At 37.5% G+C, this 22,272-nt stretch overlaps 1 protein-coding gene across 2 annotated transcripts in view; it reads right to left on the bottom strand.

The window, feature by feature from the left end:
• Positions 1-22,272, bottom strand: part of FAM3B (FAM3 metabolism regulating signaling molecule B) — a 556,690-nt gene that overhangs the window by 503,493 nt on the left and 30,925 nt on the right. The window lies entirely within an intron of this gene.

The following is a 22,272-nucleotide window of genomic DNA, read 5'->3' on the forward strand; positions in this document are numbered from 1 at the left end:
CCTTGCTTCTCTTCTTAAGAAAAAAAAATATGTATTTATTATAGTACAGCCAATGATGGGTTTTACAGCTGGCAACATTTTTTCAGGGAATGTGTAAGTGCCTGTTTGGTGGAACATGGTTACAATGATAAATATATATATATCAATGTGTTTTATCTGATGACAGGCTAGAGCAGAAATGCTATGATTCATTTTGTATTTGTTCACTTGGAAGGTTGGGAGAAATAAAATATCTGCACCAGCAACACAAACCACGAATACACAAAAATGAAAACTCTGCTGTATGGTACAATAAAGGGTGCCTTCCACAAAAATACACCAAATACTGCTCCAAAAAATAAATGAACACTGAGCGAACCACGAACGCAAAACACTTTAATTCATAAAAAACATAACAACTAGATTAGAATAACATTCCTTCCTATAGATGTTAGATTTATATATCTTCCTAGAATAGTCTTTATTTATCCTTACATCTAAATAGTGTGTTTCATCCTTATCATAATTAAAAGTAAATTGTAAAAAATTAGTACTTTATTTAAAAATTCTATGAATTGTTTAATTTATTCATGTGTCCTATTCCAGATGATAAAAATATCGTCCAAAAACCGAAAGTATTTCACTATATTTTGTTGGAACCTTGAACCAAAAATATATGTTTGTTCCCAATATAACATTATAATGTTAGCATAAATTGGGGCACATGCAGAGCCCATTGCTACTCCATCCAACTGGTGATAAATAACACCTTGGAAGTATATGACATTGTACTTCAGAGCCAATTCCATACTCTCTAGTACAAGTTTGAATTTGTCCGGGCTCAGCATGCGAAACTCAATAAGCATCTTTTCAAACCATTCCAGACCTTCCATATGGGGAATAACTGAAAAGAGGTCTTTAACATCAATGGTTAAAAATAGAAACCTCTCATGGAATGGTATAGTACTAAGCTTAAAATATGTTCCGTAAAACATTATTAGAGCAAGTTTGTCCAAATGTGCAGTGCTGGAATCAATGACAATTGTTTTTCATTCATTTTTTTTTCTTTGTTAAAAGCAGCTCTATGTTGACTTCTTGAAGCCCACAGTATCAACACTGTAATAAGGAAAGTGCAAATGAGAAATTTCAGAATGATGTAGGAAAATAAATGTGAAGTGTGGGACAAAATATCAAAAGGATGTGTAAACAACAACTGTTCTATGCAAGAGAAGGACATGTTGAACAATGACATACAACATGGCTGGAGGTACTGTATCACAGCTGCAGATATTCTTCATGCAACATTTTCATTTTGGCAATACATGCATTCTTCCAATATGCTGCCAAACCTTCAAAACACCAATGCACAACTCACTACTGACTCAACATCCACAGGTGGAGCCAGATGAATACACTGTGACAAGAAGAAGTGCCAAGGGCTGTAGCAGCTATGGTTGCACAGAATATTCAGCAGCGTTATCTTGCCTACTCTACAATTGCTTTTCCACCAAAGTGACATACATTTCCTATGTCAGACCTGGACTTTGAAGAGTTAGATTATGCTCCTCCTCAAGGGTTCACTAGAAGAAGCTAATCTATGCCTGCTCTCTCTACCCAGTGTACTATTCAACTAATGCCAGGATGCCACCAGATTCTGTGACCTGAGCAATTCAGCCAATTACGGTGGAAACTCATTCTCTTGAACCCAGTTATACCCTCCCTCTTATGGCCACCTAGTGACATGATGCTTAACTAAAATGTTCAGCAGCTCAGTTGCCTGATTTCAGTAGCTTTGTCTCAGTTCAGCAAAGGCATTGGGGATCTTTTACATTAATAAATGACTGAAGGATTGCTGCATATATGAAAACTGTGCTCATTCCCCTAATGTGCAGTAACATTCATCATCTGATTCTGTCACCAACTGACCTGCAACCAAGAAAAACTGCACTCATGCCACTGATCCTACAGCAAACATTTTGAATGTTCTTGAATGTGGCCATATCATAATCTGCAACAATAAACATCAGATCCAGAGCTACCTTCACAGCTTTGGCTGTCTCAAGCAGCATCTCATACAGGAGGTTGCAGCCTGCTTCTGCTATGCAAGACATTAAGGCCACTGCCAGTGGTAGCAGCTTAGGCAGAGTTGGCTTTATACATGGTTTGATATAAGGAAGGTGCCAACATGGCAAACAGCCTGCAGAACTGGTAATCATATCATTGATGCTCTCAGTGGTGAAGAGAATGATGGTGCATTTGGAATCCTTGTTTGTGGACAACTCTACCCACACACAATGGGTAATGTTATAGAGGCAAAGAAAGTCCCTTGTATCAAGACACGTTTGTAAAACATAATTTATTTTGTTGGCTATGAGTTTTCAGGGGCTGTGGACTCCAGGAAGCCACTTGAATAGCAACAACCATCATCTTTTGAGAAAACCTGTACTAGGAATTTATGACACAGCAGCAACAGCATTAAATTCTATTTAATGTCCTAGAGTATCTAATGCTGGGCCTTTGTCCTTCCTTTCTTAGCTTTGCCCATGATACTTGCATTAAGAGGGCAAGATATATTTTTATTCCAGAGGAGGTGTACATGACAAACAGGCTATAACTGCAAGATGGGACTGTTTCTAGATGAAAGTCAATTGCCTTCTTATTGTCTGTGCAGTTTAAATAATCTGGCTTAGTCGGACTACTTTACATTTGTATGAAGCAAGCTGGATTACTTGTGCTTCTGTGTGTTTGTGTGAAACAAGTTTGAAACACATTATTGCATCCATAATTACTTATTTTAAGTACAATCAACAATTGTGTTATAACTGCTGGGTACCGGAGCTATCTGTGGATAGAAATGACTGACTTCCTCTACCATGATCATGTTAAACATTCATTAGTGTTAAGCAAGTTGGAATACTTTACTGTAACCATTTTATCACATATAAGACATTTTAAGGGTACATTGTCAAATGTTTGCAATTAATAGGGTCAGACACTGGTGGAGTACAATGACAGCCGTCTGAATGATTTTAAATCAGGAACGTTAATCTAAAAGATTGTGTGTGGTGAGAAAAGTGTTGGGGTCTGACAGTTGGAAAACCATTCATGGCCCAAGGTAAAGAAATAAACTTAATCTGACCCAGTTTCAAAAAATATGATGAAGTCAAACATTACAAGAACACAGACTGAATATATTTCTATGTAGATTTTTAAGTTAAAAAATACACATGATAAAGTGAATGCACTCACCAGTACCTCTCAGCTATCCCAAATTGTGCATCATATTTTTGGCCTCTCCCCCAGTTTTTTTTTTTTATTTTATGGTAAAATCACTGAGGATTACAGTCAGTCAATACTGCCAGACATTAGTGTTTCATATTTTTATTATTATTCAGAAAATGCGCATTGATGTAAAACATGTGGTTCTATTAACTTTTTAAGTGAATTACAGTAACATTTCAAAATGTTCCTGATTTTGGACCTTTGTTACCCATTATGAATTCTAGAATTCTTGATCAATGAAGTTGAGAGTTATGCCCCCATTGTGACTGGAATTTTAACACAGCTGTTTAATTCTCCCCTGACATAGATGTAATAACAATCTTCCCAAAACAACCCCCCCCCGCTAATATTAGGGTGCTCACAATTACTCTAGGTTAAATATTTGTACATCAAAAACTACTGAATGGTGTTACTTTACTGGGAGGAATATCACACCTGTACAGTGTAGAAATGAGGAGGTCATGATATTTGACTAGACAAGATTGCTCTGATTTAAATACATCTTTCCTTCAGGTATAACGGTGAACAATACAGAGTTATGCTAAACCTTGAAAGGGAACTTGGGGTGGGCTTTCTTTTTTCATGGCATTCCCAAAGATGTTATCTAGGAAAGAAAAACTCTTGTAACCCATTTCATCTATCATGATTGAATTGTCAAATGGAGCCTCAAACTAAATATTTCTTTAACATGCATCAAATCTAGCAGAGTACATAAAGAACTCCCAGACGATGAATTCACATTGGCTAATATGAGATCCTCTTCCATTCTAATATATTAAGCTGACTACACAAGTCTAGATGCAACTGTTTACAGAAGTTTTTTCCAAGAAAGATGGGCAGGCCATTACAGCATCAGAAGAACACAGTCTCATTATTTAGACATCTCAAAAAAATAGCATCACCGAAAGGTCAATGTCACACGACATGTTAAAAACAATGAACTACTATATGATGATGCAAGGGCTATTTTGAAGCATTCCCCAAACTGAAGGATGTCTTACCAACTACTATAAATAACAGCAAATTGCCAACACTCAGTACGCTACCTCCCTAATAATGGGTTTCTAAAACTGCTGCTTTGAAAGGAAACATCAATTTGCAGTATTAAGTATCTCTAGCCAGAAAATGCAGATATAACCTGAACACAAGATCATAAACTATCTTTGCAAAAAAATAAATAAATAATTGTGTGTGTGTGTGTGTGTGTGTGTGTGTGTGTGTGTGTGTGTGTGTGTATATATATATAAGAGTACACATTTGCATGAAAGGAATTATATCATGAAATACAACTACACAAATGTGCCAAATGCAGAATTGTGCAAAGTTTTTGAGCGAAAGGCAGAGAGTGTGAATTTTCATTTGTGTGTTTTGGGTAGGTTGTACTAAGCAGATGGACACTGGGGATTTGGTTTAGAATATTTTGCATGCAGTTTTTGTTTTGTAGGAAATCTACTGCAGATTCAGTTCAAAGTGTGCAAAGATTGTACTGTGATTCTATTTTATGGAGGAGATCTGTTTATATAACATATTACTATGCTTCACATTATTTATGTTTCTGGTTACTGTGTGTCACATAATATACTATATATGTACTGTGTAACACTTATACTTTGAGCTTTTCTCCCCCAGCCTCCACTGAAAATGCATTCACCTTGGCCCAGTTGACTATCCCTAACATGCATGGTACTCTTTATTTTGATTATTTAGGTTTTGAAGCAATCTGCAGTTGGATTATTGTGTTTGACCATTTGGTGTATGTTTTCTTTTGTTTAACCACGGCTGATACACACTGCCCCCCCCCCCAACACACACACACATATATGTATGCATGTTTATTGCAAACAGAGACGTATATTACACAGATACACATTCATGTAGGTATATTACACATACCTATGATAAATGAATTGGTGTGGTCTCCCAATGACCCTCTCTACACACCAGCTGCCATATTTACTGAGGTTACTGAACATAATTTCTTGTTCAAAAATTACAATAGGCAAATCTTGTGGTGTTATAGCTTATGGCACAATATGCAAAAAATTGTAATGGTGTATAGCTATTAAGTTTAAGTTGCTTCAGAGCCGAAGCAAAAGGGTGCAGGGCATACCTCTCAACTGTACAGATTTGTGCAGAATGTCCAGATTTTTGCCTCATATATTTGGTGTGTTCCTTCTAAAATCTGTACCTTTCTGGCAAATAGCTGAGAATTTAAGTAATTAAATAATGACAAACATTTGAGTTTAAGACTCCACATCCTTCAAAAAAAATCATGCTAATGCAAAGCCTATTATTATTCTATCAACTTTCAAGTTTATAAGAGCAATATTTAAAATCTGTCCCCCCATCATTTTAGGCTTTGTCCAGATTTTTTGCTCTAAGAGGTTGAGAGGCATATTGCAGGCAATTGAACATTTTCCATAAAGTTCAGATTTTACAGCTTTTCTCCATCATGTATTCATAGATGCCAAATGGAAAAGGAGTACAATTACTGTCATGAAATCACTACAAAGCTGCATTTTGATTTTGAAGTACTTTGTAACTGATTAAACAACAAAATTGTTGCAAATACCAGGAAGACTACTGTCATACTGTTTGAGATAGTTCAAAAACAAGCCCTTATCCCTGTTATCACGGATCCCTCAACATTTTACCTACAACCACCTCTCAACGCTACTTAAGAATTGTGTTAGATCCTTCTCCCTCTTTTACTTCAGTTAGATACTTAAGTTAGCAAAGTACTAGTGAACGTAAAGTATTATGTTGAATAGCCCATCTCTTCACTTCATTAGCCAGAGACTTCACAGCCATCAATATACTTATTCCTAAGATTGAATACACACTGTCCCTTATTGTTACAAACTCTTATGTCGATAACCACATTATTACAAACCACTGAGAAAAAATACCATTCTTCAACAACCTAAATAATAGGAGAGAACACCACTGTACAGAAATACAGAATGCTTAATGACTTGCAGCTTCAGCAAGAAATGAGCTAATGCTTAACATTCTTCCAAAAAAGCTCATTAACACAAGATACCATCCACCTTTAAAGACCCAACTCTAATAGGGATTACACTTAGTTACTTAAACTATCTCACCTTAACTACATCTTCATCAACCTTTTCTCCTCACTATACTACACTACATTCTCTCACTCCTATTCTGTTTTCATCTATACATACATATGTCCTAGTCCTACTGCTCCTTATACCCCCTACCCCCCCTTTTGCATACCAACTACTCTTCTACACATAACATATTGTCCTTCTTCATGCTCTCATCTTTTTCTCCTAGGCTTTTTGTGCCGTCTGTCCTTCCTTTTTGCTTTTCTATAATTAACCAAGCTGTCATAAATTTTCTTCCCCTAACCTTGTATTTATCCTACATATCTCCTCCTTAGAGTCATATACTTCTAATTCTGGTATGCATATATTATGATGAGTTCTGCATTAATTACTTACCTTTGAGCTTTTGTCCCCAGGCCTCTGCTGAAAATGGGATCCTCGGACCCCAGTTAAACTTTCTCAGTAAACAAATGTCAAATAAATAAATAAATTATACTCTGAGAAAGTATTCACTAAGACCTTCGTATAAATTGGCCACTACTGAAAAAGCTCTCTCTATAAATGCACATTTCCAGATGAAACAAACTCCCAGAAAAAAATACGACAAGTCAACGAACTTAGGAACTTCAAACTACAACTAAAATTATCTGCCAAAACAACATACCCCACATAGAAAATGAGGGATAATGATGTGGTCTAGAAAGCATCTATAGGGTGAAGAACATTTATTCCAACTTCTGGCTTAATTCTAATTTAGATGCTTCTTTGGAATTCAGCTGTAAACTACTTTCCTCTGTCTATAATGAAATGCTCCTATCTGAAAATGTAAAAGTATCTGTTCCTAAATGATAACTCAATATTATTGTGTTATAGTTATTACTATGTTACTCCATTGTAAATTTGTTTGCAAACAGTTCTACGTTCTGCTGTAAGTTTACTTGTATTGTCATCTTTGACCTGGGTCATGACTGAAAAGGGTACTTAGACCAGATCACCTACTTGATTAACATAATTAAGTAAATGCTGGGAACTTTTATTTTCAGAAATTGGATAAATAACCTTGCTCTGGTAAGGGTCATGGGTAGGCAAGTGCAAACAAAGAAGTGGGACATATGGATGCTACAAAAACAAGGCTAAATAGTTGTAAATTCACCTAAATGACTTCTAAACTCAAAACCGGGACAAAAAAAGACCAATCATGATGCCATTAAAACAAACCTTTCGGTACTAAAGTTTAATTACTTAGCTACCGATTAGTACAGCAGCTAGGTATGTGATCTTGAAATCCGTTTCTGGAATGCTTAACAACCAGTTTGTTATGCAAGTATATTGTCAAACAATAGCCATAAGTTAAAAAATGCAAAGGAGTACAACACAGAACATTATACAAAATGATGGCTAGCAAAAGTCAGTGTACAACAGCCTGTACTGCAAAAATACATAACCTCCCAACCCACCCTTTTTTTGTTTTTTTTTTGTTTTGTTTTTTTACAGCAACTTATCCATCATACATACATTTCCAGTGGGAGTTTGTAAAGTTTGCCAGCCAAACAATCTGCCTGGAATTCAAAATTTAGCACTGCAAAACTGCCACTAATTAAAACACAGGAAAAAATATATGGATCACTATAGAAATTACATTTGATTTGAAATGTCTTCTTAAATTAATTCTTGTTACATTCCTATATAATTTTACAGCAAAACAAACAAACTGTCTTTAAACCTTCTAAACTGAGACAGAACTTTGATACAATTTTTAAACCCAATACAAGTTGAATGACAGTCCCGCTTATTTCTTTGCAATAGTCGTCAGGCTCAGATATATGTAGTAGCTGCAGCTCATTATTTCTAGTCAAATCCATATATGACAACATCTAAAACTATTGTTTTCTGACCAGTACAGTTACAGTGTTTCAGTCTAGATATACTTTACAGAGAAAATGTCGTTAGTGCAACAACAAAGAACACATACCTGACTCGAACTTCATAAGGCACACTCCTTTCCAACCAGGTCACATTTTACTGTACCTCTCTAAACTTCAGTCTGCTTATATTACACGGTTCATCCATTTATTTTTTTTTCTGGGACTATCCCAAGTTATGATGAGAATATGGAGTTCAGAGCTCACGGTTTCCTCTCACTCTAGCCCATTCAGAAGTGACTGGGATCTGGACTAGTGCTTAATGAAATTTAAGCAATAATGCTACTGTCTACTGGGTAAACAAAAACAAATTCTGGAGCCTCCAACATGCCTGCATATTATCTGCCTGCCCTGTTGAGGAAACAGATTACATACAGGATACCAAGCAGTAATAACTGGGGTCTTCCATCTAATAGTTAAAACCACATACATAAAATCAGTAAATCTTTATTCTTCATCATGGTTTCTGCAAAAGGGGCTGAACCAAACCAGGTCTTGCAAAGCAGCCACAAAAAATATATTACATGTGGCACAAGACATTACAGACAGGATATACAGGAAGGCCTTAAAGATGACAAAAGCAATACAAAAGGAATTTTAATAAAAAAGACTAGACAACGGGCACTCTTTTAGTGAACAGGAGAAAGATGATAATTACTTTATTTTTTGTTGTTGTTGATCCAGATCTTAACAGAAATTGTAAAGAAAGTGAAATATTGAAGAAAGACAAAAGTGTGTAAGAGTATTAAGAGTTTCATAAACAGAAGAAAGTACATCATCTACTATGCTCCTGTAGAAGGAAATAGCCAAAACTGGTAGAGTTACAGACCTACTGTTCCACAGAAGAATGGAGTATGCCAACGATTTACAGACCTACTGTTCCACAGAAGAGTGGAGTATGCCAACAGAGACACACGTGTACATGTATGTCAGTTTTGTGTCATACCAAGCATATCAGTTCCACTTATCTGACTTGTAAAACACTGCCACTGTTGTCAGAGAACAGCAGTTATACAGAGCATGCACGCATGAGCTGTATTGACACAAGCAAGGCCGACAGCAACCTGTAACCTAGCAGAACTCTACAGGTTTGTCACTTCAGTCTTGAAGCAGGAAGGCCATACAGTAGCTAGGCATATATGAAGAGAAACAAATTCACTTAAAAACATTTCTATATGATGTGGTTCACTCCTCAGTACTAGTTTAAAGACAATTGTTCACAGTTCATACACAATTCTGTCTGGGTTACACTGTGCAGTCGTACAGCTCAGTGTAGCTATCTGCTTTTAATATCAAACCTTTTCTGCAGTAAAAACTTCCCCAGCACATCCCATTTATCTCCCACAGTTCTCTGCATTTGCCTCTTCCCAGCAGCATTGTATATAGATATGACACCCAATCAGTTACGATGTATGCACTTACAGTTTATTGACCCTACCACCAAATGAACTGCAAGATAAAGGTGCAACATACAAAGTCTGATACACTGTATACCCCTGACAATGCCAGTATCCACCCCGCACCACCACTCAATCCCAGCATAAAATGTATTACGATGCAGGGACCCAGTCTGTTACTCAGGTAAGTAGACTGGACAAAAGGCCTTTTTCAGCCATGACACAGGCCACCAGAATAAGGCAAGACATCTACTACATTGCATATACTACAGTGATATTAACTTTACAGCTTCTCACTTGATTCATTAATGAACAAAACAATGCGTTCTAGTGTGTTTGTGTAACATCTGCCAGAATGAAAGGGATTTTTCTAAACATTCCAGTTTGTGTATACAATATTTACACAAGTAGGTTCAAAATTTCCAACACTAACTCAAAACACTTTTAAGTTTACATATTTCCACTAGAGATGAAAAAATGATGTATACATGGGATAATGCACCAAAACTGATGTAACCATTATCTTTGAAGCAATTGCAAGCAGACTCCTTTTATGAGGTGCTCCTTTAAAAGAATGCCAATGAATTTTCTTTCCGAATATCAGCAGAAAGATGGTTCCAGATAGTAGGTCCAAATTTAGAGAAAGCCCTTTCAATCATGGTGGTTTTAAAATGGGAACTGATTAGTGTTACACATTCACCAAAATCATCTCAAACATCATATGTTCATTGCCAATAATTTGATGTGCATGGCCCACTCTGATTATTATAGATAATTGTATTCCAAACAGTAGTGCAGCATGACAACATATTGAGAATCAGATGAAATGCCCAACTGTGCAAAATGATGGGGATTGTAATCAGACAGAAGGACAAATCTGCAGATTTTGTTGGTAGCAGTCTACTGTGTGTGTGTGTGTGTGTGTGTGTGTGTGTGCGCGCAAGCTAAAGTGAAATTAAAGGGAAGCTACATCCCAGTTTTGAAAAAGGCACATTTATGGCTAAAGACCTATGTGCAGTGAAAGAGAGAGTACAGTGAATATAAAAAGTGTACACACCCCTGTTAAAATGCCAGGTTTTTGTGATATAAAAAAATGAGACCACAATAAATCATTTCAAAACTTTTCCCACATTTAATGTGACCAATAAACTGTACAATTCAATTGAAAAACAATTAGGGGAAAAATATAAAAAAATGTACAATAAGCTGGATGCTAAGTGTGCACACCCTTAAACTAATACTTTGTTGAAGAACCTTTTGATTTAATTACAGCATTCAGTCTTCTTGGGTAGGAGTCTATCAGCATGTCACATCTTGACTCGGCAATATTTGCCCACTCTCCATTGCAAAAGGGTTCCAAATCTGTCAGACTGCGAGAGCATCTCTTGTGCAAAGCCCTCTTCAGGTCACCCCACAGATTGTCTATTAGATTTAGGTCTGGGCTCTGGCTGGGCCATTCCAACACTTTAATTTTCTTCTGGTGAAGCCATTCTTTTGTTGATTTGGATGTATTCTTGGTGTCACTGTCATGCTGAAAGGTGAAATTCCCCTTCATCTTCAGCTTTCTATCAGACGCCTGAAGGTTTTGGGCCAAAAGTGACTGGTATTTGGAACTGTTCATAATTCCCTCCACCTTTACTAAAGTCCCAGTTCCAGCTGAAGAAAAGCAACCCCAAAGCATGAGACTGCCACAACCATGTTTCACCGTGGGGATGCTGTTCTTTTGATGATGCAAAGTGTTGTTTTTGCGCCAAATGTACCTTTTGGAATCATGGCCAAAAAGTTCAACCTTGGTCTCCACACCATAACACATTTTCCCACATGCTTTTGGGAGACTATGTATTGTTTTGCAAATTTTAGCCAAGGCTGGATGTTTTTCTGTGTAAGAAAAGACTTCCATCTTTCAACCCTACCCCATATTCCAGATATATGGAGAATACGGGAGATTGTTGTCACATGTAATACACAACCAGTGCTTGCCAGAAATTCCTGCAACTCCTTCAGTGTTGCTGTAGGTCCCTTGGCAACCTCCCTGACCAGTTTTCATCTTGTCTTTTCATCAATTTTGGAGGGACGTCCAGTTCTTTGCAATGTTACCGTTGTCCCATATTTTCTCCACTTTTTGATAAAATCTTAACTGTGTTCCATGGTATATCCAATGCTGTGGAAATTTTTTTGCACCCTTCTCCTGACTGATACCTTTCAACAATGACATCCCTTTGATGTTTTGTAAGCTCCCTGTGAACCATGGCTTTTGCTGCAGCAGGCAATTGAGTAAATGTCAGGAAAATCTTACTAGGACAGCTGAACTTTATTTGGGGATTAATCAGAGTCTCTTTAATTGATGGCAGGTGTGTACCCAAGAAGACTGAATCCTGTAAGTAAATCAAAAGGTGTTTTAACAAAGTGTTAGTTTAAGGGTGTGCACATTTATGCAACCAGCTTATTGTACGTTTTTTATTTTTTTATATTTTTCCCCTAACAGATTTGTTTGTTTTTCAACTGAATTGTACAGGTTATAGGTCACATTATAGGTGGGAAAAGTTTTGAAATGATTTATTGTGGTCTCATTTTTTATATTACAAAAAACCTGGCATTTTAACAGGATGTGTAGACTTTTTATATCCACTGTAGGTGTGTACACTTTTTATAACCACTGTAGGTTTGCTATTTAATGGTACAGTTTATGCTATATGAGCAGTCTGTTGGCTATTCTGCCTGTGTCACACATGAATAATACTGAGGGGTCTAATGTTAATCTTCAGTATTGTTGCTCAGACACCTGAGGTAGGGTATTACCATTATTGTTAGTAATTAACATAGGTTTTTGCTATGTGCTGAATCGTGTGGTGTTGGACTTTATTGGAACGATGACTGTCACTACAAAGTTTACCTTCATGCCATACTGGTGAGAGGCAGGAAAGAAGGCCATTTAAGGAATCTCTGTATAACATGGACAGCCTAAAGGAATTAGAGCTCAAAGGTAAAAACAGTGAAGTGCAAATACTACACTCAGGAAATTTCACCATCTAGACATGTGACTGACTAAGCTTAGATTGTGCACGGGACAACACAAATAAAGCTGTTTTGAAGGTATTTAAGTCCCTGAAAGTCTTAAAACTGAGAAGTGTATTGTTCATGATTATTCAGATTTTTTTTCTGTCAAAGTTCAAAGTTAACCATCAAAGTAGAAAGCAGTGAAAATACAGTAAAACACAAAACATTTTTTGCAAGTAAAACACAAAACTTTTTTTGCAAGGGGTCTAATCCCCTGCAGTCCACATTCCCCTGCATCGTTAAATATAAAAACTCAAAAGATCCCAAGACATTGAGGGTAAGGGAGAAGCTTGTTTACCCCATTGTTCTTTTTTCTCACTCTTACAAAGACAGCAGTGTTAATGAAATGGGAAATCCACGAAAGAGATCATTCCTGTTTAGTTTAAAACAGTATTCAACAAAGTGAAAGGGACCCAAATTGAGGTAACACGACAGTTAAACCCTTGTTGATTCAGTGTCCACTTACTGTGCAGTTGCCTATTAGACTGACACGTGATACTGTGTTTATGGAACAGGTACTGTTTTACTGCACAAATTCGCAGATGGCGCAAAAAGACCCAATGACCCACATCATTTGTGATGATGGTGAGGATGATTTGCTTCACAATAAGCAGTAATGCCTCAGTAAAGATAAGGTTTGAATGACAAGCAGAAGCCATGAAACTAAATGTGTAAAGAAAAACAAGCTTTCTTCCCCGATTCACTGACTGTGATACCTTGGAGATAGTTATAAATAAGCAGAGGTGTGAGGGCAAAAACCCTCATATGGGAAAACTGGGAGTGAGCTTTGCCACTCTGAAAAAAATAATGATTACACTCATTTGGTTTCACTTTTTTGTGTCACCTACTGACTGGAATTCCCATCCGGATATTGGTTATAATGATTTTCGCCACATATTTTTTAAGGAAAAAAAGAATAGTAAGGGGGAAAAAAGCACATCTTTCAGCATCCCTTTTATCCAAACAAAGGGTGTATAATTCATGAATGGAGCAGAGGAACAGTTTTGGTCACATTTCTTGATATGGAGTTAATCAAAATAGAGCAATATGTGGTAAACCTAATAGATTTACACTTCTAGTATGAGAAAGCAAAAAAGCCAAATGGCACAGATCCTCTAGACTTGCATTATACAAACTGAAGAGTTATCAGTGGCAAAAATCTTCATCCAAATGGAAATTAGAAATGCACCTATACTGTCCAAATTGTACGAGGCTGTCAAAAAGAAATGCTAAGAGACGACAGCACACCATACATGCATTTACAAAAGGAAATGGATTGCCTTTATGTGATGGAAACCTATCACAGGGCATCAAAATAGACATTTTTCTAAGCTACTAAAATGCTAGGTAATGTAGAAGGAACACCTGGGATCTGCGGCAATTAAAGTGCCTTGTTAGTACTTTCATATGGTGCAATGTATTTGACAAGACAATAGAAAACTTAGCAAAACATCATCCCAAATGCACCACTGCAAGTACCTTACCACCTTTTGAGATGGCTACCAGTGTGTTTCAGCTAATATCCATGTTAATGTAAAACCTTTCACATGAGAATCTACTTTCTTAATCATTTAAGTGGCCAGAAGTCATCTACATGGAATGAAACATCACCAAAGACTAATGTGGCATCATCAGGGACACCTAGAAGGAATAGCTGTCAGAGATCAAACTGCTGGTGATAAGGAAACAGTTTAAATCTGACAAGTTCAAAGCCTTCACAAAACAAAGTCCAGCCCTTCATATATGCTACCTATCATCCAGCCAAAAATGGATAGTAAACATAGCTTTTCAAATATTTAAAAGGACACCGTTACAGCCACAGAACAATGAACACAAAGTAAGCCTGATATACACGTTTTCTATGCAGGACTGTAGTCCATGCAATCACCAGTCCAGCAAAAGTATATGCAAATTGGAACTCACTCTCCTACGTGGTATTCACTGCAGTGGAGCTCAGGATGTTTGCACTGTAACTTCTAATGGGCAAAGCCTAAGCCTTTTGACAGAATCAAATTACGTCCTCACATTTCAAACAAATGTTCATATCTCTGAAACCATAGGGGTTATGAAAGAAGTATAAATGGAAAACTCTTCAGCACAAACTATTTTTATACTGGTAGTATTCTTGAGGTTCTAGGTCTTAAACAGAATTTTATAAGTCACAGTAAACACAGTAGCAATTATAGTTGTAATATTTTGTAAACAACTAACAATATCTCAGCAAGCACTCAAGTTACACACATACTGTCAGCAGTATTTTATTCATGTAGCCAAGCACTTTCAATATGAGGCTAAGGAGTTCTGTCTGTGTTATTTGGTCATTGAGATATTTAGACAAATGTGAAAATTATATATATGCAAATTAATAACATAAAAACAACTGTTAATATCTATTAACCTGCGCTAGACAGAGGTCAAATATTAATGCAGTTGAGTTTGCCATTTTGTAAGCTTTAAGATGAAATCTTTTAAAACCTTGTAAATAGCATGGTTTTGGAATTACTGATGCAAATATGAACAAGCAATATTTGACGCCTAGAGGCATCAGTAGGAGTTAACTGCAGATGCACTTGGAGGTGTCACTCGGATGTAATGAAGTTTCATAAGTGAAGATGGTGCCCAAAAAATACAGATGAGAAGCCAACTTGCACCATGTTAGCATATGATTATAAGGCTAAACTATGGCAGCCATGCCAACCTGTCTCAGGAATGGGGACAGTGATATAATACATGGCTGATTGACAGAAAATACAGATGACATGCAAACAAGATTCAAAGTACCCCACTGCCAGAAGACTTAACGTTTACTACAGCAAAACTGAGCTTTGTAAGAAAAGCACTTCAAGTGAATTTGCCAAAAAGAATGAATAGCCAGTTCTGCTCTCAAACACTAACTATCCCACATTAACCTATTATAGCTAAACACATTCAACGCAGTGTAAACAGTCATATACTTTACTTGGTAATAACTGATTGAGGTGGAAAACATAGAGGACAAAACCAGCTTACCATGTGGTGTCCAGTGGAGACACTCATGGAAGGTTCTGAAATAATTCCTATCTAGTTTTTTTTTTTTAATACAATAAACAGAAGACTATGGTTACTGAAATATGACTGTCACTGCAAACTACAGAATACAGTTATTGTTATTAAGTATGGAAACATAATTCAAGATGGATTACGCAAACTCAGTATATAGTACAATAATAACCTAATTCGAGATGTTATTAAATGTAGTATCACAAAATTATGGAAAAAGGATTACAAAATGAATTGACAGATATTAATGGTTGGCAGTAAAATAAAATATCTAGGAATCAGTGGTGGCAATAAAATAAGCTCCCTATTAATACCCCCTCATATTCAGAGACATAAAAAGCACATTGTGCCAGTTCACTGTACAGCTGCTTAGAAATCTGATCAAGCCAGTTGTTTGAAAACTTATACCTATAATATACAACGAGCACAGCCAACAGAAAATGCAGCAACATACTGTACCAATCTATCCACAACCCTTTTTCCCATTTTTGCACATGAGGTCAGGGTGTCACCAACACTCTTCAAATATCTAGAGCCCAGATTCACACCACCAGATGGCTAGCCCTGCCACAGCTGTTCTTCCATACAGCACACTCACACTTATGGCCAATTTAGAGAGTCCACTTCACCTACTACATATCTTTGGAATGTGTGAGGAAACCCACACAAACACAGGGAGGACATGCAGACTCCACACAGAAGGCACCTCACCTGAGAATCAAACCAGAGAACCTTTGGTTGTAAGGTGACAACTGTATCCACTCCAAAACGGTGCTGCCAAGCAAAATATTGCATAAATGTAACAAATGCAAGGGAAATGGGGAGTATAGATACATTAAGCAATGGCTACCAAAACTTTGAAAAAAAAATTGTCACTCAGAATAATGTTGTGCACTTCACCCACAGTTTTCAAATGTAAAAAGTGTGCATCATGTTACAAGAAGGTAGCCTCCTCAAGTTTCTTCATAATGTTAAAGTAGAAAACTGCTGAAATATAGTATAAAGGTGAGTAAAGGTGTTGCCTAGTGCTGAAGGTAGATCAACTGACATCTTGGACAATCCTCAGATTGGCACCTCCTCAACCCTCCTAAGATTTAGAGCCAAAATGAAAACTTTCTTCTAAGGAGAAACAAAAAAGTCACATGAAGCTTTAGCAATCAGATTATACAAGCTCAATTGCTATAGGTATTTATATGCTCTCTCAGCAAAACTCACTCCTGATAACATACAGTGTTTTGTAAGGAAAGAAAACATTGGATTTGGTGAACTATGTTAAATTAAAAAGATGGACTGGACAAGGTTTAGCAAGAAATCAACTGGTGCAGAGTTAGCCAAATCACAGGAGGTGCCACAAAATGAGATGGAAGTATGAAAAATGTAAGTCTGACTTTTTTAATATTGTTTTATAAAAAAGAGTGAGTGAGGTTGTGGGGGAGACTGCATATAGACTGGCTATTGCAGGTCGATCAGTCATTGTAAATCATAATCAAGAAGTGACATTGCAACACTGGATGTACACTATGGATGCAACTTGTAAAAAAAAGAGAAAATTAAAAGTTTAAATGGGCTTACCCATCATGTTAAAAGTATACTGGAATGGAAGATCAATTGCTTTTGATAATGTATGAATAGGCCTGAATGCCTGCTCCAGATGCGAGTGGAATAGAAAGATAATGTAGATACATCGGTAGGAGTCAAGGACAAGCAAGAAGAAAAAAAAAGATTCAGCTGGGAAGATATATCCATACATGACTAAATACTAGGGTCAAATTCAATTGAGTAGATGCATCCATTCAAAACAGCAGACTAGGTCAAGATAGTTGGACAGGTCAGAAGGAGTTACGTGTTTTATTAGAAAATGAAAAAAAGGCTGAAAGATCCACAAAGGTTCAAAAGACTAGGTACATGTTTGCTGATACTGATTAGATCTTATGAAATTAATAACATGAAAATTAAAAGGTTTGTGGGTATCTGCTAGGCTGCTGATCAGTTAAGGATGTGAAGAAGTCTTGCCCTGCATTCCTATGTTAACTATTAACCCTTACATTTTGCAAAATGAATTCCAAAGACAGGCTGCAAAGTATACGTTGGGTACTTTCACTTTCCCCAATCCATGAGGGACATCAGTGCTAATCCAGGAGTGAATTTGTGGTCAGTCATCCATTTGTCCAAGTTATGCTTGAACAGAATAACAGAAGTAGACTTCATGTGGAAGGGAAGCCTGTTCCATAAAAGTGGTATTCTCTGAGATATTCCTCCTTTATGAAGACTATTACAAAGTTTAAATGCGTGTTAAAAGAAAAAGACATTTTGCCTCTTACCTCTATTTGAAGTCAGAATTGTAGAATACAAGAAAATCAAATCTGGATGCAAACTAGTCCAGCAGCCCTAAATCAATAATCTATAGTGGGACAAGTGTCCAACTGCCCAATCTGGCTTACCTGGGATACTCTGTTGAAAGCTTGACATAAATACAATCAACTTGTTAAAAATGACCTAAGGATTTACTACACTTAGTATAGGTTCACTGACAGGACATGATGGTAAGCAGGAGACTGGACATCTTGCGTATCCAGGAAACAAGATGGAAAGGCAGTACAGAGAAGCTGCTTTGCTTGGGATCCAGTCTACTACATGGGGAGGACATACTAGAAATAGTTTACGGAATATGATGGGAAGAGTCTTTGGAAGACAGTGAGGAATGTCCCACAGCAGCATTTTGATAGGAAAAGAGTGCATTCAGGCAACAGTTTTGGGATCTTCTACATAAAGCAGGACAACATGAGGTGGTGTTGATAATGGAGGACCCAGAATGCTGATACTGTTAACACAGAAAAGGATACGAGGGTCATCTGGGTCCACATGGGTGGGGCTACAGCCATTCTACACTTTCATTTATCAAATGGCTTGATGGGGGCCAAAACATAGTTCAGCAAGAGAGACAGTCACAAGATCACATACAATAATGGTGATCATGCAACTCAGGTAGACTTCCTCACAGTAAAGAAAGGGCACTGAGCTACAATCAGAAATTGTTTCACTTGGAAGGACTTTGCAGTCGACCCACAGTATAAACCACTGCTGGTCGCAAGCAGCTATACACAGTAGTAAGACAAGGTTCTAATGTCAACAGAGCAAGGATGATGACTTGGAAGTTGGCAGCAGTGAAAGTACAGGAGTTCAAGGTAAAAAGCAAAACTCTAGAACCTCAAGAAGAGGAGGAAATAGATGGGAGCTAAAGAAAAATACAGTCTGTGTGGAGGCTACACAGACATGCAACTAAGCCACGTATGAAAATAAAGAAATCTGGTGATGGAGTACTGAAGTCCAGGAAGTTATCAAAAGAAAGGATGAGGAGTGCAGGAAAAAGTTCAAGATAAGGACCAAGATAAGAAGGAACACTGGTTGGCTAACCAAGAGGCTAAGGGTATATTTGCAATAGCAAAGAACAAGGCATCAGAGGCATTTACCAGATTCTGCAATATGACTTAACAGAGCGCAAAGAAACTATCAGGTTGGAAGCTAAAGTTAGAAAGATAAAGAAAGAAGTCAATCATCAGACACTATAGGGGATGACAGCAACAATCTACTCATCAATCCACAGGACATCAAAGGAAGATGAAGTACGTCCAGTAACTTCTAAAAAAAAAAAAAAAATACAGAACTTGTTCTGCTCTAGACACAGCCTACAATGAAAGACAACAATACCCTAGAAGTAAGAACAGCACCAGGCTCAGATGAGGTTATCGTATATATGCTCAGGATGTTGGGTGAGTTAGGTGGCTCCAGAGGATACTCATAGCAGTAGAGAGAGTGGGAATACCAGATGACTGGAAAATAAGCATTTAGTGCTAGTGTACAAATGCACAGAGAACATTCTCAAAATGGGGGTGGTATAGACTTATCAAATCCCTGTCACATTACAAGAATACGGGTGAAAGGATGCAGCAAAATCCGACCCAATGTTTTCAGTGAAACAGATAGCAGAGAAGAATACCTCTCAACCTCAGAGTAAAGAATCTGCAAAAAGCCTAAAATGATGGGGGGCAAATAGGGACAGATTTTAAATATTGCTCTTACAAACTTAGAAAGTTGATAGAATAGTAGGTTTTGCATTAGCATGAATTTTTTGAAAGATGTGATGTCTTAAACTCAAATTTTGTCATTATTTAATGACGTCAATCCTCAGAAAAGTACAGATTTTAGGAGGAACACAACAAAAATATGAGGCAAAAATCTAGACATTCTGTGAACATCTGTACAGTTGAGAGGTATGGAGAAGATGCTTGAGATAAAAATAGTCTAACTGGGCATTAATAGACTTTGAAACAGCATATCATGAAATCCCTGAAAAAGCAGATTTGGGCAGTCCTGCAATGGTTCAAAGTCCCAGAAACATTGGTAGAATTAGTGCAAACTATGTACAAGGAGCCAACACACAAGTGTGAATAGTGTTCAGACTTACACCGGGGCTCCTGGTGGGAGTGGGTGCGCATCAGAGTTATGGTCTGTGCCCATTACTTTTCATACTGGTGATGGACTACATTAGCAAATAAGACTGGTAGGGACAGCTAAAGCTGCTGTACACAGATGATGCTGCATTACAAGCATACTTGGTCAAGAAAGTAAGCAAATGATAGAGAATGGAAAGGAAAACTGAAAGTACATTTCAATTGCAGAGAAATGTAGCAGGGCTGTTTAGCTGGCTGTGACTAATTCTACAACCATCTGGGTATAGAAAGCTGATATAAGTATACTTTTTTTGCACTTGTTCTGTTTCAGTGATTCTTAACAAATATGTACTGCATTTATTTGTTTCACTGAATATTGGTGGTCTCTCTCTGCAGTTTGTTTTTCAGGGCTAGATCAGCACTTGAGCTGTAAGCCAGCTGGTTTCACAGTGGGGGTTGATTTGCACTCTGTGAAGTGTGTTTATCTGATTGCCTGGGGGTCTATTTTTTGTTTTATACTACTGGTATAGTTACATTTATGTGTATTTGTGCTCAGTAGCAAAGCTGTTTAGCTGGCTTTGACTGATCCTGAAACCATCTGGATATAAAAAGCTGATACAAGTATACCTTTTTGCACTTGTTCTGTTTCAGTGATAGTTAACAAAACTGTACTCCTGCCCTAGTGTTATTGCAGTCTTAAACTTAATGGCTTAGGAATTGCCCACCCCTGTTGTAAATTTGTCTTTGGACACTCCTCTCAGCCCCACCTCATTTGCTCACTCAACTGAGTACAGCGAGATCATTTGGGAAGGACTATCCCATTGCTTCTTTGATTTCCCACTCAAAAGGCCTAAATCTAATATGCATGCATCATCAACAAAACCTGCTGGAGAGACAAGTTTGTCTCCCAGAGGTTGTGGAATAGGCTTCCCATACATGTCAAACACAGTACCTCACAGAGCCTCTTCAAGGGCAACCTTGATGAGTGGATAGGAAACCACAAATTTGTTCCAGGGGCTCCACCTGTGTCCCTCATTCACAGGAGAGACAGGTGCTGAGGTTTCATTTTTGGGGATATACTCTTGACTATGCTTGTAAGAGCCCCAGGGTCATTAGCCTAATAACCTCCTATGACCCTATGAAGATGTCATAAGTGCAAACTGCCTCCCTACTGAAAATTAAAAGTTAGGAAATCAAAATCCAGAGATCCAACATGCGTAAAACCAAAAAAAAAATTAAATCCAGGAGAAGAGTGAATATTGATATAATATTATATCAAAATTTATTATTCAAGGGTAAAGCTCCTACCCAACATCCCCTGATGTGGAGGGCAAGCCACAAAGGCATGCAAACACACATACACTACAGACATATATATCAACTCCATGATCTCTGTACTTCAGAGAAAATGGAATAATCTGTGAAAGAGTAATCTCAGTCTTGATATATGCAAGTTGGGATTTTTCTGCAATTCAGTCTCCACACTACAGGACTCAATAATTCAAATGGTTACAGAGGTTCCCTCCTTCAATGCAGAAAGTGATCATTCAGACTGTCCAGCCTCAGGTACATCTTGGGACAAGAAAACACACTTTCAAATTATAAGGAGGTTATTTGCTGACTCAAGATGGAAACAAGTGCTGACCCTGTTTCATCAGACTATGTCTCAGCTACTTGTGTCTTGTCACAATCATCAGTCCCTACAGTAGTGCTAACAGCTTGCTCTGTTGCTCCAACAGGTGACGCATTAGCAGTAGTTTACCATGAGAATACAAAAAAGATAGATATTGACGTCAACACTGTTCTCCTGTGCCATGTTTGCTATGGTTGTCAATGCAAGAAGAATTATACACTTCCAAACTACCCCTGCTGTTACCCCAACATGACTGTATAACCAATGTTACTATAATATGCTCTCTCTCTCTCTCTCTCTCTCTCTGTTGATATCTGCATGCTTTAGTGAGGCTAGTATTTATACCTACAGTGTTAATCTAAAGAAATCTGCTAAACACAGCACTTAATTGGTGCATCAGTTACTAAGCCATGCGGGGGTGGACTCATTCTCAAACCAGAA

The sequence above is a fragment of the Protopterus annectens genome, chromosome 5.part0 (assembly GCF_019279795.1).
Source record: "Protopterus annectens isolate FY-2018-M chromosome 5.part0, PAN1.0, whole genome shotgun sequence".
Lineage (NCBI taxonomy): Eukaryota > Metazoa > Chordata > Ceratodontiformes > Protopteridae > Protopterus > Protopterus annectens.